Genomic DNA, 7,842 nt, shown 5'->3' with positions numbered 1-7,842 from the left:
TTATCCTCCCTTAGGAGAAATTTGATGAAATTGTGCCCCCCGCCATTTCTGTAGCCACAAATAGGCTGGAAAATTCTGAGAGGCCCTTTGCGCACAGCTCTAAGTTTGTGCTGATCTGGTCTAGGAGTTGCCTACTGAGATAGCCAGTGACTTGTAATTCAGGGATTGTAATTCAGGGGTATTGTACCTCTTTCAGCCAGAGGGCTGAATTCCATTTTGGAGAAGCTCTCAAAGGCCACATTCCAGTGATGGGTGGGGCTGAAGGTAAAGGGGCAGGGCCAAAGGAAAAGGGGTGGGGCTAAAATACCAGCACATTTTAGCTTCAAGCTCTTCCTGCCAGCAACTAAGCCTTTTAGAATGGGGGGGGGGAAACTGCACAAAAGCTGGGAAACGATCGAATGATTAGTCGTTGGGGGATGGGGCCCCAAAGGGCTAGATTGGGAACTCAGGAAGGCCATATTTGTCCCCCCGCCATGCCTGAGTTTCTGCACTGCTGCTATAAATGGTTAAACCCCTCTCAGCCTTGGCTCAGCTCCCAGAGCCATGCAGTCACAGGGAGTTATATGTGCTATGAGCAGGCACCATAGGCAGGAACTCCTTGGGCGTATGCACCCACTTCTACTAATATAACACACACCCACTTCTACTGTAAGTCTGCTGCACTGAAAGAGAAGGAAAAGCATATGCACAAACACACATGCACACAACCCTTACTTACTTACTTACTTTATTTATTTATTGCGCTTATATCCCTCCTTTTTTCCTCTTGCAAGGAACCCAAAGCGGCTTACCTTATCCTCCTCCTCTCCATTTTAGCCTCACCACAACAACCCTGTGAGGTGGGTTGGGCTGAGAGTCTGTGACTGGCCCAAAGTCACCCAGTGAGCTTCCATGGCCAAGTGGGAACAAGAACCCGGCTCTCCCAGCTCCCAGTCCAACGCTCTCGCCACTACACCACACCGGCTCCCATGTATTCCTGATTGTCCTTTTCAAAAATGATAAGGAGACAGTCATGTCTTTGAGGAGAAACTGTGGTTGCTGGAGGGTAAATGAAAAGCACTCCGCCACCTGAGGTGGGGGCTTCACCCCACTGCATGGGAGGGCTGGCCCTGGTTTTGGCCTACAATTCCCATCAGCTCTAGCCAGCATAGCCAATGGTGAGGGATCATGGGAGTGGTAGGCCAAAACAACTGGAGGGTCACAAGTTGCCCACACCTGTTTTAAATCATGATTTTGGTCTGATGTACCTGTCCACAATCCAGTACTATTAGATTCCTTCAGTTGTAATTTTTAATGGCTTCTGCTTCTCTCCTTCTCATTATATATGACCTCGCTTACCTGAGACATAGAACTCCCCCACCCCCAAGTACCTGCTGTGCTTGTCTTTTCTAGGCCCTTCTTAACAGTGCGAAAGAAATAGCCTGAGGTAGAAATATGTAAAAGGCTGTGTTTATTGTATGAGACAAAACAACACACAGTGGTGGAAGGTTGAAATGTCTCCTGGCAAACTTCACAATCAAAGCCTGGAGAGCTCAGCTTGGACATCATGCCTCCGAACTTGCTAGAAATTCCATCTTCACAGAGGGATGCTCCTTTGAATTTAGCTTCACCAGAGAATATGGAACAAGAGAAGTCCCCTCCCCCACAGTCACTTCTAGGTGTATCTCAGATATTTTACTGTACAAGAGGGGCAAATGTATTTTATTATGAAAAGCAATGTGGGATGATGAATGCAGACCTGGGTCAATTTTAAAACAGCCTTCACCCACCTATGTTGGGCCATCTGATACTTCACAACACCTCTACCCACTTAGAACCAGCTGTCTCCTCAGAAAGTAGGCAGTAAAGTGTAAAGTAGGCTGTAAAGTGCAAACCTTTGGAAGCTTCCTTTCTTTGTAGCAAATTTTCCTCTCTTATTTTTCATCTTCTACAATATTTTATAGTTACAGTGAGCCTATCAAGGGTATCTTGTGCCCATGATTTGACATAAACACAGGCAAATCTATATTCTTTCTATAATTCCAACATCTACACTATCTGTATTTTCACACCAGACAATGGCAACAGTTTCTGCGAGCAGGAGTTTCTCAAGCTGGAGATATTGTATCGGCACAAACCCCATAGAGATTAGCTGGGGTGGGGGCAGTCACCCGGAAGAGACACCCTGTCACAGAGCTTGCACATATCTCCAATACTCCCCAAATGCCCTGGTTTCTAAGGGCCTTTTACATCATGTCCATCTTGGTGCTCTGGCGAGAGGCAAGATGATTCCACTGGAGGAGGTGTCTCCACTTAATAAGTTCACCAGATACTCAGCTTTGCTACTTGGAATGGTCTACGGAAAGAAAAGATATGACTACTTGAAGCCTATTGCTGAAGAGAAAAAGAGAATAAAAGCAGAGGAGAAAAAGAAACGCGAGGAAATGGAACGTATTGCAAAAGCAATGGCAGAAGCCAGCGAAGATATGATACCGAAATAAATTCACTTGATCTTCCTCTTTACCTTTAATACCCAGAGTTTGAAATGTTGAAGTAGATAATCTTAAGTGTCAAACACATATTTATTCCATCAATAAATACTTCTTTAAAAAATTCCCCAAGGAAAACTCAGATAATTTCCAAGATAATCCAAGGGAAGCTTTGGAAGCTCGCCCACCTCTAAACAACATATTGTAGAAGGGCTGCTAAGGCTAAGAGAAATTGGTTTGTACAAGGTTACCTAATGAGTTCATTGCAACTGAACTTGCCACCCAATTGACCAGCTCACACCAAGCTCCCAGAGGAGCAGTGATGCCACTGAAATACGTACTTATCTCCAGATTCCGCATTGGATCATATTTTCCCGAGTTGCATGGATTCTGCTGACTTGTGGACCAGTTTTTATCTTTTGCACAAATTCACACTTGTGCTAAGCAAGTGGAACGAAATTCTCATACATCCCTAAAAAATAATTTTTAAAAAATCAAATTCCACGAATGAGCAGATGACAGGATGAAAGATGCCTGACATTCTGCGAAATACAGCCAGAATGGACTTAACACAATCTGTAAATCCCTAGTCTATACTTTGGCTATCAGGTTCCCTGTGAACTATATGTCCCATTGCTTCTTTCAGTAAGAATGCTGCTGAATGTATTCAGACTCCATCACTTTATGACCTCATCATGCTCCCAATGATATCAGCAGCAGTGCAGTGGGGTCACCCTGAGAGCAGTATTGCTGAAGCTGTAGGCTACAACAAATAAATAACAAATAGGTACACTTAGTATTAATATACTTAATGAATATGAACCTGAGCACGCTCCGGGAGAGAGCGCAGGACAGGAAGGCCTGGCGTGCTATGGTCCGTGGGGTCACGAAGAGTCGGACACGACTGAACGACTGAACAACAACAACACTTAGTATTGGGTTGGAGGAAGATACGCTCCCTGCAACAGGAGGGGGAATAGCTTGCTGAGCCCAATTATGAACTGAACCAAAGGGGAATTTACCCATCACTATACTATGTCTGGATTCATATGTACACTATGTTACGCTATCTGGCTATAATCCCACACGGTATCAACACCCATCCACCCTGCTCAGCATTGAGCCACAGAATAGGTTCATGGAGTACTCATTGGGACATAACAGCACAATTCTATACATGCCTACCCAGAAGTGAATCCCACTGAGTTTAATGGTGCTTATAAGTGGTTATAAACTTGCAGTGTATGTGAAGGAAAAACAGAGACAGAGTCATTTTATAATTTGGCCTTCAACCATGAAAATTAAGGGGGGGAGTTATCGAGTAACAAAGGCAACATGACTTGTTTGCGCAAACCACGTTTGCTAAACCCATGAGTGGGCTTTCATCTGCTCATGATGCTTAGATCCCATCTGCGTTCTGCTCCTCCCCGCATGAAATTATCCAGAAAATGACACACACAGCATAAATACTACAGGAAACACAGAACTTCCAGCTCTAAATGAAAATCCATATTAAATTCCTACTGCTCCTGTGTGTTTTTCTGTTCTTCAAAGAGTCACTCTCTCTCATTAAGACCTGAAAAATGCATCTGTTGGGGGTGGGGTGGGGGTTGTTCCTGAATTAGTTGCTTCTGTGAACGATTGACCCAGTGAATTTAGATAGACTTTTTTGATGATGTAATCAAGGGTCCCCCACTGCCACCTTGTCAGAGAAATTTATTGCTCATCCTGTTTTCCCGGGTATTATGCATTTTAAGCCATGCTTATGCCTTTCTTGATTATTATATCTAGCACATTGGCTGACCTCCCAGCCTTAAGGACTTAAACAACAGGGACAGATGAGGGAGCTTCCTGGGTCAAGTCTGGATTTTCCCAGAATTTATAGGTCAAGGGGTAGGACAGGGACCTGGTGCCCTCCAGATGTTTTGGACTACCACTCCCGTCCACCCCAGCCAGCATGGCCCATGGTCAGAGATTATGAGAGTGATAGTCCAAAGCATCTGGAGAGCACCCTGCTCTAATGCAAGAGGTGAGAGAGATGCAGGGTGCTCAGAAGTCTTCATAAGTGCCATTGATCTTGGGCTGAGTTTCATTTGAAGAATCTGGCAACTATGGGACAGAAGTAGATCAGGGGAATATGTGGTACCTAGCCCATCTTTCCTTTGTAACAGTAGTAGTGTTGGGTCTAGGGATGGGCAGATCTGTCAAGTCCATTTCTGTGGATGTCCTCCTTTTCTCATGTCCACTTCCATCCCATCCCAGTTCCATCGGGCTTTTAAAAAAGCAAAATAATCCACATGTATATTTGTGTGCCTTTTTTAAATGGATGCATTAATGGACACAAGCCCCCATTGACTAAACCGTGTTGGTGCACATTTTTTAAAAGTATGTGGTTTTTTTTTTTGGTGCATTTTTCCAATGTGTGCATATTGTCAAGCACATTTTTTTTCTTTGGAGGACTGCATTGCAACCCTGGAAATGTATGGATTTCTGACTGCAAATTGCATCTGTTTCCATGTTTAGTTCTGGGAGGTGCGGATTGCATAAATATGTAAAAAATGTGATTCAACAAATTTCTCACCCATCCCTCATTGGGACTGGGGGAACATTTGCAAGAGAAAATCAGCAGGCAGTAAACTAGCTGGGGGTGGTTAACCCTCTCCTGTGCACCAATCCACCCCTTGGTAATGGAAAACAATTTTCTCTTTCTGCAGGGATGGCGTCAGGAAGGCTAAAACTGAGAATGAGCGGAGGTTAGCGAGGGATGCTAAAAGCAACAAAAAAGCTTTCTTCAGCTACGTGCATAGTAAAAGACAGAGGAAAGAAATGGTGGTTCAGCTATTCAGGATGACAAAATGATAACGGATGACAAAGAAAAGGCAGAGGTGCTCAATTCCTACTTTGGCTCAGTCTTCTCCCAAAAGAGGGTCTATGACCCCCCTGGCAAAGGCAAAGTACAGGCTGAAGGGGCAGGATTGCAGCTTGAGATCGATAGGCATATGGTCAAGGAACACCTCATTACTTTGAATGAGTTCAAATCTCCAGGGCCAGATGAACTGCATCCTAGAGTAATAAAGGAACTGGCAGAAGAACTCTCAGAACCACTGTCTATTATCTTTGAGAAATTATGGAGGATGGGTGAAGTGCCAGATGACTGGAGGAGGGCTAATGTTGTTCCTATCTTCAAAAAGGGTAAAAAGGAGGAACCTGAGAACTACAGACCAGTCAGTCTGACATCAATCCCTGGGAAAATTCTGGAGCAGATGATAAAGCAATCCATCTGGAAGCACCTTGAAAACAATGCAGTGATTATTTATTTTATTTATTTATTTACAATATTTCTATACCACTCCTCATCAGAAGATTTCAGAGTGGTGAACAACATAAGAATAAAACAATGGTTAAAAGAGTTAAAAAAGTTAAAACATTTTAAAAAGACAAATCCCAACGAAGTGGTATTCAACAACCTATGGCTGGTCATGCAAGGAAGGCCCCTTGAAAGAACAACGTCTTAAGGAGGTGCCGGAAAGAACACAACGTTGGCGCCTGCCTGACCTCTAAAGGCAGGGAATTCCATAGGAAGGGGGCCACCACACTGAAGGCTCTTCTCCTGGTGGACTCAAAACCGGGCCATAGGTCCATGTGGAACCACTAGGAACATGCCCTCTGATGACCTCAGTGACCGGGCAGGTTGGTAGGGAAGGAGGCGCTCTCTCAGGTATCCTGGTCCCAAGTTGTTTAGGGCTTTGTACAGTAGGACTAATACCTTAAACCTGGCCCGGTAGTGAATAGGCAGCCAGTGCAGTTCCCTCAGCAAAGGAGTTACACACTGAAAAGGGGCAGCTCCCGACAACAGCCGAGCTGCTGCATTCTGCACTAGCTCCAGCTTCCGGACTAGCCTTAAGGGCAGCCCCACATAGACCGCATTGCAGTAATCCAGTCTTGAGGTTACTAATGCCTGTACCACTGTGGTCAAGCTATCCCTGTCCAGGAGAGGCCATAGCTGGTGAACCAGCCAAAGCTGGTAAAAGGCACTCCGAGCTGCTGTGACCACTTGGGCCTCCAGCGACAATGATGGATCTAGGAGCATCCCCAGACTACGGACCTGATCTTTCAGACGGAGTGCAACCCCATCCAAAACAGGCAATGAATCTATCTCCTGGACCTGGGAACCATTCACCCACAGGGCTTCCGTCTTGCCAGGATTCAGCTTCAGTTTATTGGCCCTCATCCAGCCCATCACTGAGTCTAGGCACTGATTCAGGACTTGCACAGCCTCTCCTGATTCAGATGTCACAGGGAGATAGAGCTGCGTGTCATCAGCATACTGATGGCATTTAGCTCCAAATCCCCTAATGACCACTCCCAGCAGCTTCATATAGATGTTAAACAACATTGGGGACAGGATGGTACCCTGCAGCACCCCATAGCTCAATTGCCAAGGGGCTGAGGAATAGTCACCCAATGTTACTCTCTGAAATCGGCCCCGTAGGTAGGACCGGAACCACTGTAGCACAGTGCCTCCAATACCCATCCCACAGAGTCGGATTACTCGAAGCCAACATGGATTTGTCAAGAACAAATCCTGCCAGACAAATTTGATCTCATTTTTTGATCAGGTAGCCTCCCTTGTGGACTGTGGGAATGCTGTGGACATCATATACCTTGACTTCAGCAAAGCTTTCAACAAAGTGCCCCATGATATCCTGATGAGCAAACTAGCTCAAAGTGGGCTAGATGAAACAACGATCCGGTGGATCCACAGTTGGCTACAGGATCAGACTCAAAGAGTGCATATCAATGGGATCTTCTCAAACTGGGGAGAGGAAACGAGCGGGGTACCGCAGGGCTCAGTCCTGGGCCCAGTGCTCTTCAACATTTTGATTAATGATTTGGAGGAGGAGGTACAGGGAATGCTGATCAAATTTGCAGATGACACAAAATTGGGCAGGATAGCTAATACCTTGGAAGACACGAACAAAATTCAAAGTGATCTTGATAGACTGGAGCGCTGGGCAGAAAACAACAGAATGACATTTGATAGGGATAAATGCCAAGTTCTACACCTAGGAAAAAGAAACCAAATGCACAGTTACAAGATGGGGGATATGTGGCTCAAGCTCAACCACACTACAAGCGAGAAGCATCTTGGAATTGTTGTCTATCACAAGCTGAATATGAGCCAACAATGTGATGTGGCTGCAAAAAAGGCAAATGCTATTTTGGGCTGCATTAATAGAAGCATAGCTTCCAAATTCCATGAAATACTAGTTCCCTTCTACTCAGCACTGGTTACGCCTCATCTGGAATACTGTGTCCAGTTCTGGGCACCACACTTTAAGAAGGATGCAGACAAGCTGGAGAGGGTTCAGAT

General features: G+C 45.2%; 1 pseudogene; it reads left to right on the top strand.

Moving 5' to 3' along the window:
• Positions 1-2,264: 2,264 nt before the first annotated feature.
• On the top strand, positions 2,265-2,480 carry LOC146351048 (ATP synthase F(0) complex subunit e, mitochondrial pseudogene; annotated as a pseudogene).
• Positions 2,481-7,842: the final 5,362 nt, after the last annotated feature.

This window comes from Heloderma suspectum, chromosome 3 (assembly GCF_057233095.1).
Source record: "Heloderma suspectum isolate Gila_16-S chromosome 3, 16-S_ref, whole genome shotgun sequence".
NCBI classification, from domain to species: Eukaryota; Metazoa; Chordata; class Lepidosauria; order Squamata; family Helodermatidae; genus Heloderma; species Heloderma suspectum.
The sequence above is the reverse complement of the archived record's forward strand: the minus strand, read 5'-3'. Positions and strand labels throughout refer to the sequence as shown.